This window comes from Melanotaenia boesemani, chromosome 19 (genome assembly GCF_017639745.1).
Source record: "Melanotaenia boesemani isolate fMelBoe1 chromosome 19, fMelBoe1.pri, whole genome shotgun sequence".
Taxonomy (NCBI): Eukaryota; Metazoa; Chordata; class Actinopteri; order Atheriniformes; family Melanotaeniidae; genus Melanotaenia; species Melanotaenia boesemani.
Window position 1 is genome coordinate 12391533 of NC_055700.1, and position 17742 is coordinate 12409274.

Sequence of the window (17742 nt, forward strand, 5' to 3'; positions counted from 1 at the left end):
AAACTTGCCAAAGCTTTGAGTTTCTACTTCTCTTTTTCTTTCAACAAAAATGAGCCTCCAGTGAAAAAACTTGTGAGGCTGATGTACAAGAGTAAAATTGTTATTATCATCTTCCCTGTGAAGATATTTATGGAACTATGTGGGACAAAGATTGCAGAGCTTACAGAGGTGTATTGAATAATCTACTTCAACACAAATTCAAATGGATCTTTTCCCAAGCATCAAGTTTACAGTTAAACTAAACACATGATCTTTCTAATTCCAGTGAAAATCCTATAGAAATATTTGGCTCAAATGATGATCAAAATAAATAATTAAATTTCATTCATTGTTTAGAAAACCATGCTGTTTCTACATCTGCTCACCAGCTACACATTTTGCAGCACAGTAATTTCATAAAGCTCCTCAATTAATATCTGAAACAGTAAATCCTGGCTTGAACGGCTAACATACCCGGTTTTAAAATCAAACCCAAGTTAGGCCGTAAACTGCATGACCGAAAAACTAGTAAACGTGAGAGCTTTCTGGATGGTGAATTTAAACCTCTCCACTCTGATTATTTTATCATAAATGTGATGGAGCCACAAGAGACAAAACATCTGCAGCACACCACTATAAAACAAACAGGTTCATGACCAGCAGCCTCTGAGTGCTGGCACACCGGCTCTCTGTGTAAATAACTACTATTCAGCTCCTGTGATAGGGAAGTTTACACAGGCATGCCAACAACAGAGTTCTTACCTTTTTCTCTATAACCTCTGTGACATTTTCCTCACTATAATCACCTGCCTTTTAGACACAATATTCCACTGCATTGTTCTTAATACCAGTATGCCAATTTATGGACTATATAGATGTCTAAATTTATGTAGAAAATTCCTTTTACAAATAGAACTGAGACATATTTAAAGAAAAGGCAATGTGCAGCAGTTACAGGCATATCATGAACACTTAATTGTCGAGTGTATAAAATGTGAAAGAACATGACCATCAAAATGTCCCAAAGGTGAAAAAGAATTTTCCAGATGTCTGGTTTGCGTCAATCAACCCACTGATAAAGCGTAGCGGCTTTATTACTCTATAACATTACACACAATTACATTTTCACATTTATTCTTGTGGTAATTAAAAGAGAAACTAAACATCAGAAGCTCCTCTTATTGTATAAAAGCAGAATATTTTAAGCTACAATGTCAAGAACTTTTAACTAAAGTATGATTCAAAATGAGATATTTTATGGGTAATGACAGTAATCTCATGGTGTAATATCACATCATTAATGAATCTAATTCTAATCCTTCTAAACTAATCTTTCAACCACCAATGTATTTGGATTTGTCTTAAAAATGGAAGAAAACAGAAAAAAGACAAACAGAATCTGTTAATTCAAATAATTTTCCATTACAACTTGATGCTTATTTTTTTTCTTATGAACCCCAACAGAACAATCATGCTCATTTTAATCTTACAAAACCTGCCAAGTGTAAACACACCCTTATTCCAGAAATTCTCACCCAATTTTCCCTTCACGTCACTTAAAGTTGTGATATATTCCCAGGCTGATCTGCAAACGCAGCATGTTTACCCATAGATTTCCAGTGATCTCTGTGACAGAGGACTAGAAGGGACAGCCCAGAAACATCAGATTGTGTTTTTTAGAAGTAGTTCATGGAGGATTTGGAGGTATTTTCTGAATCTTTATCTAATCTCTTTCAGGCTTCACCGTTTTGAATAACTGCTTGATATTTGCATCCAGGTTTTTCAGCTATTTCGTGGAATCTGTGCAATGTTTACTGCATCTCTTCCAAACAATGCTAAAGCAGAACATTTAGACCCCGAAGACCTTAGGTGATTGACCAGAGCCTGATTTCATCTGTCAACCTTTTTGAAAAATAACTGGTTTATCCAGATGCTGTTGATAAAGATCCAGACTTTTCTGAGGAATATTCCCGCACCATTTCCTTCTTGTGAATTTTCCATGTAGAACCTGTTTTTCCAAGCAATTCAGCAGAGTGAAGCTATGTCCCAGCACTCCTGACTCAGCTAAAGCTTCCAGCAGGAACTTTACAGTACACGTTTTACTTGGTTTTTAAGACCTTCTCTTGATTTCAAGAGGATGCTTCAAAAACTCAAAGAACAGCATCTTTCTGTTTTTCCCGGCTTTGAGTCCCTGCTGCCACAAGCCTACTGCTGAATGCTACGATAAAATCAAATGAGTTAGAGAAATGATCGGCTCTGAAAGTGAAATCACCTGGAAATTCCTAATATCAATTCTTAAATGTGTTAACAAGTTCTAACAGGTCTAATAAGGTACTCAAACCGGAGACTTTAGTTTGGCACATGACACAATTTCATTAAGTAAAAACAATGCACATTTGTTCTTAAAAACTACACCTGATGTGTGCATAAGCAGTTGGTCTGAAAGGTTTGATTTGCTTTTATTTATCAACTAAATGATAAATGGTTGAGATGAACCAAACAAGGCTTAAATGAAGCAAATGTGTTTCATGGTTATATTAAGTAAATATTGAATTGTAGTCATTTCAGGTGGTACACAAGTGTCCTCTGTAGGAAAGAAAAGCTCCCCTACTGTGCACATTAAGCTTTGTAGCTTGGACTACTCTTCTACATGCACATACCTGTATAATACAATACACTAACTGAAAGGGGAAACCTTGAAGTTACAATGTTTCCTCTTTAGCGTGTTTGTTTTATCTTATATTTCATTTAAAGGGGAACCAATACTGTGATCTAAACACTATATAACTGACAGCCTACATGATGTTTCACCTGAAATACAATCAAGATATATAAGTGACACTTGATATTTAACTGATTTCTACAGAACAATATGGATATTAGTTGTGTCATTCCTAAATACTAAATTAAGAAGTTTTTTTAGTGGTTATTTTCCAAGAGTTTGTCATCCCATGCTGTATACAAGCATTTTCACCATCACCTGTTAAAACTCCCCAACATATTTTTCTAAATCTAACATATCTGCCCATATTTCTGAGTTTACACTGTACATTTTTTTAAATAAACAAAGATTCTGTAAACATGCATATCTGATTCCTAAGAAAACAAATGAACTAATTTACTCAACTTACTTTAAATAATTTATTCCTTATAGTTAAATTACTAAAATATATTTGCATCATAATCTTTAATTCGGTAATGATTCAGATTGTTCTGTTGGCTTGATGGTAGATGCAGAAAGGCATGAGATGATATTTTAAACTCACATTCAATAACTGAAAATTCTCCTGAAGATGATTTTTGACTGAAAAAGTCTTTATCAATGAATGTAAACCTCTGCACAATAATTGTATGTGATAGATCCAATCATACTCCTCAAGTGAAGCACCTTCTGATGCAAGCATGGGCCAAGTCAAGCAGCATAGAGAAGTATTTATTTTGGCACCTAAGCTTTAATCATTCTCTTTACCACATACAACTAAGAGACTTTCAAAACAGACAAAGCTGATGTAAGGCTTCAGCTTCAAACTCAAACTTTGCTTCATTTTTTTTTGTTTTTCATTAGCTCATCCTACAGCTGTTAGCACATTATTAGATGGATGATGGACATTAAGATTTAGAGCTTGCCCATACTTTATTAATGGTATTTTGTAGATAGATAGGCATAACATTATTTAGCATTTGTTTCTTGAGAAAATATACTAAATATAAATATATATATATATATATATATATATATATATATATATATATATATATATATATATGTACTTATTAAATTAAGTCTAGCAGTTTAATAATGATGGTACTGGATTTGGTGCCTGTTGAGTTGCAGACATACAATTATTTTAAATGGCTTCAAATTCAATTAGCTTAAACCTCCCTAATTATTAGAATATAGTAAGCAACTTTTATTAAAGCTGAATAAATTTCATAGTGGTAAATACAAGCTTAAGATTGTACTTTCGACTACAGACACTGTAACTAGCACCTCACTATCTCCAAATGTATAGTGATTGCTTAGCAGCAACAGTAAAGAAACATATGGAGCCTAGATTATGAGACTGAACCATTAATTCTTGTGGTATAACTTTTGGGTTGGAGCAAATTTGACATACGATGGCTATGACTGACTTGAAGAGTGCTCATACTTGGCAGTGGAGCAGTGGTGACCTACAGTCTGAGGGAGGGCAAACCCACAGCAGGGTGTGTGGGGGGATTTACTGAAACAAGTGTGATCCACAGCTGCACCAACTCACAACATACAGGACTTTCAGGATCTGCTGCTAACGTCCTGGTGCCAGATACCACAGAGCACCTTCAGATCTTGTGGAGTCAACACCTTGGTGGAGCTGGTCCAGAGACACTTAAAAACAGTAATGGTGGTAGTGGTGGGAGAGAGGGGGGGGGGGGGGTATGTATCACAACTTGTCGAAGTATTATAAGCATCTTTTTTTACTCCATAACACGTCACAATCAGCAGCTTGTCCTTTTTAGGTGATTCTGCAGCTCTTTTCTATTAGAGACGAGACCAAAGCTATTTTAATTGAAAACAGTATATAAGACTAGACCAGATTTAAACATTATTACTAAAGAATCATGATAACACGCAAAACAAAAGAGGTTTACTCATTTGATAAACCAAAGCAGTACAGACAAGGTGAAATCCACCATTGAGGCTGCCCTGAGTCCCAAAGAGAGCCTCTGCAGAAATGACTAAAGGGTCGGGACAACTGAGTCACTGCTTCCACATCTTTGGGAAATCTTAAAACATTCTAAAACATCTCAAAGACAGTTTGACATGAAATAGGAAAATTACAACTTAAAGATGGCTGCATTCCACTTAGCGCACACTCCACATCTATAGCAGGACAGGGAATGTGCCAGTTTTAAGAATTTTTGTCATATCTGACCAAAGTTCCAAACACAATCATCGAAAGGGAGCATTCTGAGAAGCCAAGAGCTCAACCAGACAAAAAATGTTTGTCTGGTTTTTAACTTTGCTTCTGATCTATTAATAAAGTTATAACACCAGCTCTAATTCCACTACAATAACATTAGTGTGCAGGTTCTGAACTACCAGCACCACTAGAAATGTAAAATATAACTCAGACATGATAGAGTGTATTTCAGATTGGGGTGATGTAATATTAAAGACTTCATAAATCTATTCATGCAAAGCAGAAGATTAGCCGGTTTATCCAATGAGATGTAATTCAGAAGCTCAGTTTTCTTATATCAACATATCACATGGCCAGTGGACAGTTTATATTAGCCCTAAAAGAAAGCTGTGGTTAAGTAAAACCTACCTAAATGTATTGGAGCAGTGTAAAATTTCCCTTTTCAACATGCTCAAGCTTGTCAAACAGGTGGTGCGAAACTTATCGGCCTCTAACTTTACTGCAAAGTAAGATGTGTAGTTATCTTTCACTTCACCTAAGTTTACTGTCTCAAACACTTCCTCCTTGCTCAGTGTGCTTCTGACAGAGAGGGGAGGCTAAATTAGCTAAAAATGCAGCAGAGGTCATCCAGCATAGCAGATTTTTTTGTTAATTTGGCTAAAGAAGTGTGAAAAATGGTTAGTCCTCCTCTATAAAGCAGATTGTGGAACAACTTAAGACCCATCTCTGCTTGCTGAAACCTTGCACCACGCAACTGCCTGATGTTCTGGTGTTTAAACGTATGCTTTCATGTTATATGGGCTGATCTTGTTAGACTGCAGTTGCACATTAGCATAAAAGTGACTGGGGTGCTCAATAAGACATTGGGCTTTTGCAATATCAATGGAAAGGAGTGCATTCCCAAAGGAGGCTTCAATGTTAAGATGGTGAAAATTAATTTAGCAGTTAAAGAGGCAAATACTTTCTGTTTAAAAAAAATTTAAAGGAGATAATGTTGGACTAGGTGACCAAAAATATGTCTCCAATGGCATTATACTGTTGGTCCACAACTGCTGGATGATGTGCAAATAAGCAACAGCTGGCACATCAACTTAAAAGGTGATGATATGACAGTGTTGTGTTCACAGCACGGTGCTGCTGGCAAGCTTAAATAAAACATTAAAATCAAATATGGTGTTGTTAACACTATAATGAGACCACATATTAATGATTGTAGTAATTGTATTTTTATCGTGAACAGACACAGAGGTTATAGACCCGGAAACCACAGCCAAAAGGTAGACAGGAAGTAACATCTGTGCCATCAGTTAACATGCACCCACCCATATATATTCAATATATATATATAGATATATATATTCAATATATACATACATATATAAATATTTGCTTAGCTTCACCTGAACATCTTAGAGCATGTAAGCCATGGGGGTCTGAGTATGTCATAAATCATTCCCCAAAATGGATCTTTAAAATTTCTCAGCACATTATTTTAAAGTTAATTTTGTTCAGATTAGTAAGACTGTTCTAAAATAAAAGACAGAAAAAGACTGTCTGTCTCGTAGCAATTCTTCCTACTGTTTGCAGTTTACAGTAAAGCTGGTTCATAGTTTGGCTTTTATGCCTGGGAACTATAGCAGATAACAACAATGGTTTAGAACAGAAAAAGCTGGTCTGTCCTGAATGACCTACGTATTCCCATACGCTGGCTCATGCCACCACAGAAGAGCAACATATTGACTGATGCAACTGCAAACCTGCCTGGTGGTTTCACAGTGCTTTGTAAGCTTGTAACTTGCATACTAATAATAATTTTAACATTTTCTATTGTTTCTGTTGTTTTTAATGTTTCTTTGCACCTACAGCAGGTGTGGCGGTTAGCACCGCGGCCTCACAGCAAGGTCACATGTTCAAGCCTCGGGTGAGGAGGGGTTCAAAACAGTGGCCATTCTCTGTGTAGTTTGCATGTCCTCCCCACGTGTGTGTGGGTTCTCTCTGGCTTCCTCCCGCCACTCATTTAACATCAGGTTAAATGGTCACTATAAATTCTCCCTAGGAGTGAGTGTGTCTCTCTGTGATGGATTTGGCGAACTTGATTAGGCCTCTGGCACTTTGTCCACTGTTTCAGGCCGAACCAGAAGATCTCAACATCGACTCGATAGGTTGCCCATTGCAACTACATTACAATTCCAAATAATTACAGTAATTGACTCCTTGAACCACTGTGAGCTTTACATTTCTGGCTTTCAGCTACATGTCTTAACTGTTGACAGGAACTATTATGACATTCACGTCCATATTATTTTATTACCAAAACATCTAAGGCAACAAATTACCTGATGAGACCTGATAGCACGTTAGCATGATAGGGTGTGGAAGCCTAGTTTGGGAGTGGTAACCTGGGATTTACAGAGGTGGACTTGGCTCTGGAGGACCTGGGTTTGAGTCCATGGAGTGCCAACAGAGGTGAACCACTATGGGCCCGTGAGCAGGGCCCTCACCCAAGCCCTTCTTGCTGTGGACAGGTTGAATGAGAAACAGAATCAAACAATAGCTTGATCACAGTTTAGCTTTGAACCAGTGGTCCACATCAGTTAGCTCTGTACATCGTAGCAACCTTTAATAGTTTATTTTATTTTATTTGATTTATTCTGTGGATTTAGACTGTTCCAATTGTTTCTGCCTCTTTATAATCCCAGACTGAGTCAGTGTTGTTGAGATCTGGACTCTGGAGAGAGTGGGGGTGGGGTGAGTGCATAATACCATCTGTTGCAGGACTCCCTTTTCTTCTTGTAGCTGAAGATACTTTGTTTTGACTCTAGGCCAGAGTTTTCTAAGGGGAGAGGTGTTATTTTGATGCAAAATGGATTTGGGGCAGATTAAGCATCATGATGGCAATATATGAGAATTCAAGCAGCTAAAAGGCTTAAGTTGTTTTAACTGTACACAGCACCAAAATAGATGTGTCAAAACTACAGCACAGTCAAAAAAAATCATCATATGTATCCAAAATGATATATTACACACTAATGTAATATTATGCTAGTAATTCAGTGCAAACTAACCACCTAAAACTGACAGATATTTATCTTGTTAGTAAAACCTTGATGAGCATATCAGTCTCATTACAACAGCATTTCAGCTCGAGTGTGATAAGACCAGATAGCTGGACGCTGACCTCATTCCTGTCTGCCTGTGATCAGAACAGAAAGCTTCCCTAAATGATGTGATCACATGATGCTGCTCATTTGAGGAAGTCTGAATACACAGAGATGAAACATCGATCCCACCTGCACAATCAATACGCTGGGCCTTTACTGAGGAGATGTGAGTAATCAATAATGTTCGGTATGAACATTTTGTCATAACATTCATCAGACAACTGCAGGAATTGAATAAAAGGGATGGGAATGGCATGAAATGCACAAAAAAGAGCACAACAGATGCCAGCGATTTCATTACACATCTCCATGAAATATGTTTGGGAATATTTTAACTAAGTATTATAATTCCTCTAGTCTTGTTTTTTATTTATTTATTTATTTTTGGCTGTAGGAGCAAGTAGGGGTTCGGTGTCTTGCTCAGGGACACCTCGACATGAGCTCGACGGGCCGGGATCGAACCAGCAACCCTTGGGTTACAGGACGACCACTCTACCCATTGAGCCACGCCGCCCCTCATCACCTTATCATAGATCATAGTCTTAGTAATGGTGAGGCCACATGATGGCCACAACCAAAATATCTTTGAGACAGGCTGGAATCATCAAGGTTATCATTAACAGCTACCTGGCTAAAAATGCTGGCATTAATCTGGCAACAAATCTGTTTCAGGAGGCATATGGTACTCAAAAAGTAGGTCAACCATTAACTAGCAAACATTGCTATGACTACAGACATTCTTATAGCACCCCCACATCAAAATATCTGAGAGGCCTGACATCAAGCAAAACAATCTGTTAGGACTATGCAAATTTAGAAAGCAGAAATTACGCATGTTTCATCTTACATGTCAAAAGTTGAACTCCCACACATCTTAATTCAGAGAACTAACCAGGTTCACTCGTTAGCAAGATTTACACTAAGATGGTTAGCTAAAAAGCTTAGCTAACTAGCTTCACACAATAACCTCAGGGATGCATCAAGGTTTAAAAGACAAAAAATAAATAAATAAATCCAAACTATTATGATTATTATGATTATTAGACAAACTGATCAAATTTTCCTTCCAAATCTGGAGTAATTACATCAGACAGCTGTCTTTGTACATGCTGAAGCAGTTCTTGAACCATAGAAATCTGGATTTGGAACACTGTTTTCCAGCCTCATTTTTTAACTATCTTTATTAAATTCTTCTTCAAACTGTAAGGAGCTATTTTTTTAACCAACAACCTACTGGCTGTGTAGTTTCAGGTTTTGACCTCTGCTATTTGTGCTGTTTCTCTGTATTTGGAATCCCCCCCCAAAAAAAGTTCTACCTTGATCTATTTTCTGTGATGTACGAATTAACCACATGCTTTCAAAATTAAAACGTGCCTCTTGGCAAGAAGATATCTTTATGCTGTTGCCTTGAGGAGACCTCAGACGTGTGCAGAGCACACAAAACTCTTGCCTAGTACATGTTGTGGACAGATTCTACTGTACAGTCCTTTGGCTATTTTTAGCTATGCTGCTGGCTCTTGGTAGTTTTTCCTTTAGAGCTTCCTCTTCATATGACCATCCAGATGACCTGGTCTACACATGGTCTTCATTGTGCCTTTTTCTTGCCATTTTTTTATATCATTATGTTGGGAAAATAACTTTAAAGGTCTAAATTAGCTATTAATCTTTAAAATGTCTTGTTTGGCTCACTTTTGTCCATGTACATTTCTGAATATCAACTAAAAAAATCAAGTTTTATTTGATTTAATTGGAATCAGTTTGAGCAAGACACATGATTTTCATTCAGATTAATTGAATCTTTACATGAAGTTTGAATTAAGCAGTTATGTGCACATTATTGTGTTTCATTGTTTCGAAAAGTACAAAAGGACATTTGTGATGAGCTAGGTGATTCCAGTTTGTCTTGGAGAACCAGTAAACACAGGTGCAAAGCTTTTTAGACGCTGCAGTCCAGCAAGCTTTGCTGATCTGTCTGCTGCCTGACCTTCACAAGTGTCACATTCAGAGGGTGTAAAAAATAAACAACTCATGGCAGCAGGCTCAGGTGACTCTTAAGCATTCTAGGTAAAGAAGAAAGAAGACTTACTACCCGTAGTAGGCTTTGCCCAGCTTCAACTCTGATGCATTTACTACGTGTAGGCTTACTACCTTCCAACTGAGTTTACTGGCTGCTCTTAATACTGATTTACATAGCAACACCATGCTCGGTCCAGTTAAAGCATTACACTCTGTGCACATCTGTTATGGTGCAGAGCTAGCAGAGCCATTTTGATCTTTGGACCTCAAAGCTTTCTGCTGACTGAGGCCTTCAAGCAAATCCTCACACTAGAAAGAGGGAGAGAGAGAAAATGGAAGAGGGAGGGAGGCAGGAATGTCTGTAACATTGCTCCGGGTTGGAACAATTTTCTCATCCAAGAACGAGACGATCATTTTCTGTTCAACATCACGGTTGCCTATTCTGCAAAGTCAAACAGTGCCTGTGTCAGCCTGTCCATCTGTGACAGATGGTTACCTGGCATCACCCATGTATCCAGATCAGTGGACTCAATCTCCTTTTTTTTTAACTTTGCAAACCAAGACATTTCCTGTCTCAATCAAAGACATTCAACTCACTAATTCCACATTTCTCTCTAAAGCTGCACTAAAAAAAGAAAAAAGAAAGAAGCTGGCCATCATTGAACAAGTAACCTTGCTCCAAGGGTAGCTTTTGTGCTCAGCAAAGGGCTCAGATTGTTCCTTCTGAAAAGAGGGGCGGCTGCAGAGAGCATGCGGTAGCAATGTTTGGTCTCTTTTGCACAGATGATAATGACCAAGCAGATTACGAGGAAGCAGGTATTAATGGCCATCTTCTGTGTGGTTACTGTCTTCAGGTTGTCATGGTGAAAATGCACCACCACCACCAAAAAAACACACATTTAAGATGAGATACTGACAGTCTTTTGCATCTTAGAGCCTCAGAAATATTAATATGACCTTCATGGCTGAAATTGTCATAAAGCAACTAAACAAGGGCCTTGTGGATCCCTCAGTTTGAGCCTCCTGGGTGTGAAGGTTAGTGAATACTTTTCTATGTCACTCTCTTCCGTCCTATTTATAAAACCAAAAGTGAACCTTTTCTTAGCTCACTTTCTTTTTCCATCTACTGCATGTCTTTTTCAAGCAAAAAGAACCAAATGAGGATGGATATTAACACAAATGAAGAACAAGGATTAGAGGTGGATGCAAGAAGACAAGCTTGAGACCTCTGAAAGCCTGCTGCTAAACCTTCTTTTAGTAGAGTCACCTCACTTGGCTGCTCTCTCGTCTCTCCCTCTCGGGGCTGACAGAATTATCTTCTGCATCAGAGCTGAGGCTGGGCCAACGCTCCACACAGAGGACTCCATTTCACACAGCCAGCCCCACAGTGGCCAAGGAGACACAGCCAATCACGCTGGAGTATCAGTGGCATGACCATCCACCATTTTGTGCTCCTCAAGGTCTTTGACTGTCCTGCTCAGCAGAGTGGAGCTGCTTGCTTGGCTATCTTGTTACACAGATGGAAGTGTTTAACTTTAAGAGACCTGAGTGAGCAGCTTCCCCTCCTGCCGGTTCCTCTGCAGATTGTCATGACAGGCTGCAGAAAGCAGAAGTGAGATGTGGGTTTTTGCTCACAGCAAAGATGGCTACCTAAGACTGTGGCATTGCTGTTCTTCACAAGCTGACGACAGCAGTCTGAACACTGCACCCCTGAAGAGAGATCATCAGATGATAATCTTTGTATCCTAAATATTAAGAGGATCTCAGCTTCTGCAAATCCCACCAAATAAAGGTGACCTATCGTTTTTTTTTTTTTTTTAGTGATTCTATGATGAGTGCATGGAAAGCATGAGGTATAAAACACCCTCAGAAACACGATAACATATTCCACCCAAAAATGATTAAGTGCGTAATTTAATTAATAGCCTGAGGCGTGAGTATTTTTATAATTTTAAAAGGAAAGGAATAGGTGGATATATTTGTTTTTTTTTAAAGGATTTCTTCCCTTCAGCTAAAGGAGGAAAAAATAGAGAAAAAGAATATATCAAACCTAATTTATCCACATTTGAGCCATAACTCTAAAAACTGAAACACATAGGTTTTTGGGCTAAATAAACACCACTAAAGAGTCATGCAAGTGAAGGACAGATCTTGGAGAGAAACCAGGAAGTGTTTTTCCACAAGGACAATTACTCCAGGAAACCTTACATTCCATGCAGCCTTGAAGTTCATCTCTCCTAGGAAACCATTTCCTGACATAAATCAATCTGCTGCTGTCTTGAATAAATGTTGTATTACCTTAGAAAACGTACAAGAAATACTGAACAAACTACAAGGTCAGCTCTGGAGGTACACTTCCACGTTTAACAAAATGTGGCACTAGCAAGTCACCTAAAAAAAGGCACATTTCTCTTCACATCTCAGTCCAAGCTTGTATTCCTTTTAACCAAGGGATTATTGAAATGCCATCAGCTGCATCTGATTCTCTAAAATTATCTCTATAAAGAAAAATAAAGATCACATGAAGAGGCTGCAAGGTAGACTGAAACTCTTGTGCTCAGTGGACAACTGCCAGAAAACACTGCAATGCTGACTTCCTTGTAAGCCTGACATGGCAGTTACTACAGTTACAGAGGGTGGGTGAGGTTACAAGCTCATCAGGATGGACTATTTCAGAGTAACCCATAAGAGGACACGAGAAGCAGTAAAAAGAGCCAAAATTGAAAGTCATGGTGGTTTCCTCCAGAAACAAACAAATATAAAAACTCTATCTTTGCTCTTTTAAAGCTACCAAGTTTATATTAGAAAAGAAAAGATGAAGTTCTTCTCCAGATCCACCAAACTGACCTCTGGAGGCAACTCAACAAGTTTGAGAAGGGAAAGATGAGAGACCCATCAATATTAACTTACCACTGAGACCTCCTTTCCAAGCTCTTAAATATTTAATCATCCTTGGACAGCTCTGTTGCTGCGGAGGCCGAGCCAGTGTGGATCCCATCTACAAGACCACTCCTGTTCCTGCTCAATGAAGGCCTTGTCTGGTGGCACCACGCTGCCCAAGGAACGGGCGTCTCCAAAGAATTCAGATTTTTTTTTTTTTTTCACTACGGGCAGCTTGAAGCTGACAGAGTTGGTTCACTGTGTCTTGTTAGAAAAGGACATGGAATCCAGACTTAAGGCCAAAAACCTGAGGACACGGTGCAGATAGCTTTATTTATCTCACTAGACAAACTGTCTCATCAGAATGCCACTTTTTATTTTAGTAATACTTGTCCCCTTTTTGCTTTACATGCATGTTAAAAGAAGACACAACTGTAAGCTTGACTGAGCTACAAGACTTTTTTTTCTTTTTTTTTCCAGGAGAGGAAACACAGTCTTCAGCTGTTGATGTTCTGGTGAAAAGCAGAGAGGAGGAACCAGTTAGGCAGCAGTGTAACGTGGCAAATGACAACAGAAACTGGAATGACACCTCTACCAAGCCACTTCCTTGTTCCACTAAAACCCTGACATGATGGTGGATCTATGTTTTTCAAATATCCAGAACAAATGCACATCTCAAAAGAAAAAAAATTATAAAGCTTCAACACGATTTTTTAGCTTCATGGCTGTGTGACGAAGAAAAACAGCTAAATACAAAAGACAGTAAGGAGGTTTTAGCTGTGGTGTCGAGGCTGCTTTGGATCTGTGTGTTTCAGCACAGTTGCAAGTGTAGCAGCAGGGCCGGGCTGCATCTCATGAGCCATGCATCATGTCAAGAAAGCACTCACTGGAGCATTTCAATTTGCTTTTGTGTGTCTCCCTGGCCTTCTTCACTGCCCCAGGTAGAGAAGAATGGAGAAGTGCATCAGCCACTGTGAGTGAGTGAATGAGAGGGAGTGGGGTGGGTGAGTGGGGAGTGTATGTGTGTGTGAGTGAGACACAGAAATAGGGTGAGTGATGAGCTTCACGACCACATCCTTCCAGCATTCAAACCATCACAGAGGTCACTCTTGTTTGATCCCATGTCCTCCCTGTCAAGCTTTTATTTATTTATTTGCCACAACCATGAAATACCTAGCAAAACCCAGTTGTTTTTTTTTTTTTAATCAGCCTTCGTTCAGCTCTTCGCTTTCACCTTAAAATCTGAACTTTGCACCAAATTATAACTATTTAAAATGTGTAGATTTTGAAAAGATTATAAGGATTTCAACTGTTAAAATACGATTAAACCACCACATAAATGCTTATGGTTGAGTACATTGTCATAATTCATTGTTTAATTGATTAATTATACTGGTGCATTAATATGCAAGTGGCATTTAAATATTGTAGCAGATATGATCTGACACATCCTACTCTGTAGACTGCAGAGTGGTTTAATTCAATATATAAAAAAATCCCTAAATTTTATCTAAACCTTAAAATGATCGTCGACTAGCAAAATGTACTTAAGTAACAAGTACATCCTATTACTTCATAGGTCTGCTTAGAAGTGGAGTCTGAAAACATTTTGAGGCGCAAAACTATGTGAAGTTGCAGAAGTGGTCAGAACACACATGTATCTCAAATCTACCCCAAGTTTTCTACATGCAAAATTCATGTATAGCCTCGTAGGTTCATTAAAAAGAACTAATTTGTTTGACTATGTTTGATGACTGTACCCATGTGGCATGTTAAATTTGATCTACTATTAATCAGTTTAAAATCTTAATAATATTTAATGAATTAATACATTTTTTGGAGTAAAAAGGTTTAAAATGTTAAACAATTGTTAGTTTTAGAGTTCTAATTCCAGTTTGCTCTATTACCTTTTATACTTTTTTATATTAAAAAGTAAAGTATCAGGTTATCCATATCAGTTTCAAATAGTTCCTAATTCATCCCTAGATGATCAGAAAATGGACTAACTAACCGATGGGTTTATCGGTGAGGAGACAAAGGCCACAACACTCAATGACAGCATGATTTTCAGCCTTTAACGTCACATTAATGCTTCATATTACCACACAGTTGAGTAATTTATCAAATTACAACAAAGAAATAGACACACGGGCTGATGGACTTCAGGGGCCTCTGAGACTTGTGGGGGAAGGGGTGTGTGTGTGTGTGTGTGTGTGTGGATCCTATAGATCAACTTCTTGTGTTGCAAGAATGGATTAAGAATGTGTTGAAGACTTGTGAAAGTTACTAGAGCAGCTGGAAGTGCAAAGAGAACACACACAGCATCACAGAGGCTCAAGAGTTTCTTCCACTTAAACATCTCCTTCCAGGTCCAGAAATGACTGAGCGCATTTACACAACATCCACCAGACTAGATCCACTGCAACCGTCTGCCAGACAAATGTGTCGACCGCAGCAGATTCCTGCCCGGTTGTCCTCTATCGGCTCCTCCTTGAGAACCTGTCTGCCCTGCCACGCCAGGGAGAAGGAGCGTCGCCACCATTTTGATTGCTCTTCTCAGCCCCAGCATTGTCGCAGCATAGTGTGTCAAGCTCACAGTCTCCTTGTCAGCAAGATTTCACACAGTGGCCAGGGGAACTGCAGAGCTGAGCATAACCACACACACACACACATACATAGCTGCTAGCAAACACACCTCTTTCACTTTCCTAGCAGGCTGGACACCTTTAGGATATAATGTGTGAGAAGACACCCAAGGCTGAGCAGTGGACACAGACTGAATTACAGCAAATAGCTTGTTAATAAATAACAAACAACCTAATCCATTAGTCTGAATAACTTTTAAAGTACCTGAAAAACCAAATACATACATGTAATCATGTAATAACATGAACATGTGCTACCCAGATGTCCACTGGCCTCTGTTTTAAAGAACCACAGTATGAAAACAGACGAAACTCATCCAAAACGAGAATCATCTTGAGAACTTCCTATAAGAAACTGTCTGCAACAGTAATTTCCTCACCCACACATGCGCATGCACACTCAGATGAGAGTATATGTATGTGTTGACACCACTTTGTTTGAACATTAACTACCTGCGTGGCCAAAACACTGCACTGCTCTGCATTAAAATTCCTGTCTCATCCCCATGTCCTTCAGCCACCAACAACCACAAGATTAAAAAAAAAAAAAAAAACAATTCTCTGTTGTAGATCTCACATATTCACAGACTGGTTCTCATCATGTGAGTTGAAGCAAAGAGCTCATGGAGTTGGAGCACAGAGTTAACCTTGAAAGCACCACTAAAGGATCTAAGCTCAGTTTTTTTTTCTTCAGAGTTCTTCTGCTTCCTCTAGCAGACTAAACTTCCGAGCTGAAAAAGAAGCAGAAGAAGAGTAGGAAGAGGAGGTGGCCGAGCATTTTTTTTTTAACCCAACCTTTGTTCTGGCGTGAGGGATCCTGCCTGTCTGACTCCAGGGCTCTCCTTAGGACTCATCTGCTTTCCTCCATTTTATGGTGAAGCCCTACTAGTATGACATACCTGACTTGAGACCAGTGACAACAAACAGACATCCAAGCAGTGCAAGGAGAGGGGAGGGGGGCAAGCTGGTAACAATATAGCAATAAGCACCAGGGACAAAAGCGCACAATAAAAATATATACAGCCAAACTGCGCTTGTACATTCATTCCACGACCATCAAGATATCTAGCTCCAACGCTGTGGAGAACCGACTCAAAATCGCCACCAAGATAAGGTTTCTTTTTTTTTAAAAAAGGAGAGGAGCAGGGGAGGGGAGAGCACGTATAGCTTCCTCATGCTGGACATGGCTTTCATGGTGAGTGTGTGTGTGTGTGTGTGTGTGTGGCTGGACCAGCGGCTATGCCAGCTCCTCCGTGTCGCTAATGGAGTCTGGTTGGGAGAGGAGAGCAATCCGTGCAATGGCTTCTCCATGAAGCTAACGCGCAACAACACGCACGGCCGGAGAGGGGACGCACGGCCGCGGCCAGTAATTCCCCCTGACCAGACATGCCGGAATAACAAAAACACTCCGCTCCGGTGCTGCTGAAACACGCAGGCGAGCCTCCTAACACTGCCGCGTCCATTTCCTTGTGTCACTTTGACAACAAACCGAGAGGCGACATAGCAAGGAAGCGCTATGGTTAGGATATTAACTGGGAAGCGAGAAGACCCACTTGACTTTGGCTGCTTGGGTCCCAGTCACGGCGACTAAAAATCTCGACCCGACTTCCTCGTCTGGACCTGGACTAAAGCGAGAAACCAGCTCTTTCCAGGTCATTCACGAGGCGCTCTCCAAATTATATCCCATGATCTACCATACCGACGTTCTCGCAGACCTTGAAAGCCCAGCCGAAATCTTGACGAAACTGGAAATATAGTGCAAGAGGAGAAAAACTCACTGGTACAATCTTCTCCTCAAGCGATCCTCCCAAAAGTTGTCCTCGTATTTCATGCGTGCGCCCGGTCGGTCTAATGGATGATCGCCATCTTTCCTGCTTCTCCTTTGCTGCAGCTGCAGATGACCTGAGATCCGTCTGTCTCTGAATAATGAGCAACCACACAGACAAGGAAGACAATCTGCAAAGCAGGCTACACAAAGAAGTTTGGGAGACTAGCAAGCACCAGAGGGTGCACAAGAGTTTACGATGAGACGAGGGAGCATCAGCAGGATGGACAACGTCTATGTCTGAGAAGCTCATCCTTCATCTAGACTGAAGTCAGATGATCTGCAAAGCCTTATGAGCGGCTCAAAGCACCACCAGATACATGCGGCCACACTGA

General features: G+C 39.5%; 1 protein-coding gene across 1 annotated transcript in view; it reads right to left on the reverse strand.

Annotated features, from left to right (window-relative positions):
- The window catches only part of znf462 (zinc finger protein 462), a 52447-nt gene extending 34958 nt beyond the window's left edge, over positions 1–17489 (reverse strand). The window contains exon 1 of the mRNA XM_041969994.1: positions 17361–17489. The gene's annotated coding sequence lies outside the window, so the exon portion shown is untranslated. The remainder of the gene's footprint in view (positions 1–17360) is intronic.
- Positions 17490–17742: the final 253 nt, after the last annotated feature.